Below are 942 nucleotides of genomic sequence, written 5' to 3'. Positions count from 1 at the left end.
CCAGCTGGCTGCTGTGCACCCGCCTCCCCGCGCGCCGTGCCCAGCCTGGGGCCGGGCGCCCCCGCCCGCAGCCCCTTCCAGCCCGGGCTGCCCGGCCTTCACGCCTGTCTTCCTCTGGGGGGAAACAGGCTGGGGAGGGGCTAAGCACCAGGGTAAGGGACCGCCTGGACATTGCACCTGACCAAGCCCCCTGGGGGAGGGACAGGGGCGCACTCTTGGGGAGCGGAGCCTGAGGCCGGGATGACCAGCAGCCTTGAGTCGGCTCGGCGCGCGCGCGGTCTTTCCCCAAGGCACAGGAAAGCCTGTGCGCAGGCTCCAGCGTCCCTAACCCTCTCGGGCTTGGACCCCACGCGACAGCGGGGGAAACTGAGGACTAGAGAAGGGGCGGGTGGTGGCGAAAGCCAGGTGTCCTCAGCGCTCGGGGTCAGAGGCTGGCCGCGCCTACCCCGTATCCTCCCGGGGGAGGGCGCGTATATGTAGGTCGGAAAATGAGTCCGGGCGGGAGGGGGAAGGGGCAGGGGCGCAGGGACATGACAGGAAAGCAGGGAAGATGGCAGGAGACGCAGAGGGAAGAGAGGTGGACTCTCGCGGGTAGGCGGGGACCGGAGCCGAGGGCGGAGGTTCCCCACGGGCCGGCCCCTGAGGTCCAGCCGCGCTTCGGCTACCCAGGCTCGTTCGCCACCGCGCCTCCATCCAGCCCTGGCGGCGGGGACGGCGAGCCGAGGAGAGGCAGAGAGCGGGTCTCCAGAAACAGCTCGACCTTCGGCAGAGCCAGGAGGCGGAGACGCCATCGCTCTCGCTGGGGGAAACTGAGGCCCGGAAAGGGCGCAGGCGGGAGTCCCTGCTCCGGCCGCCGAAGGGGGCGGGTGCAGAGCCCCGCAGGTTGGCCCTCACGTCCGCCCCGGCTCCTCCGCTCCCTCCCTCGGGCCTCGCGGGGAAGGG

This window comes from Pteropus alecto, unplaced genomic scaffold (genome assembly GCF_000325575.1).
Source record: "Pteropus alecto unplaced genomic scaffold, ASM32557v1 scaffold30, whole genome shotgun sequence".
In the NCBI taxonomy this organism is placed as follows: Eukaryota; Metazoa; Chordata; class Mammalia; order Chiroptera; family Pteropodidae; genus Pteropus; species Pteropus alecto.
This window is presented reverse-complemented; position numbering follows the sequence as displayed.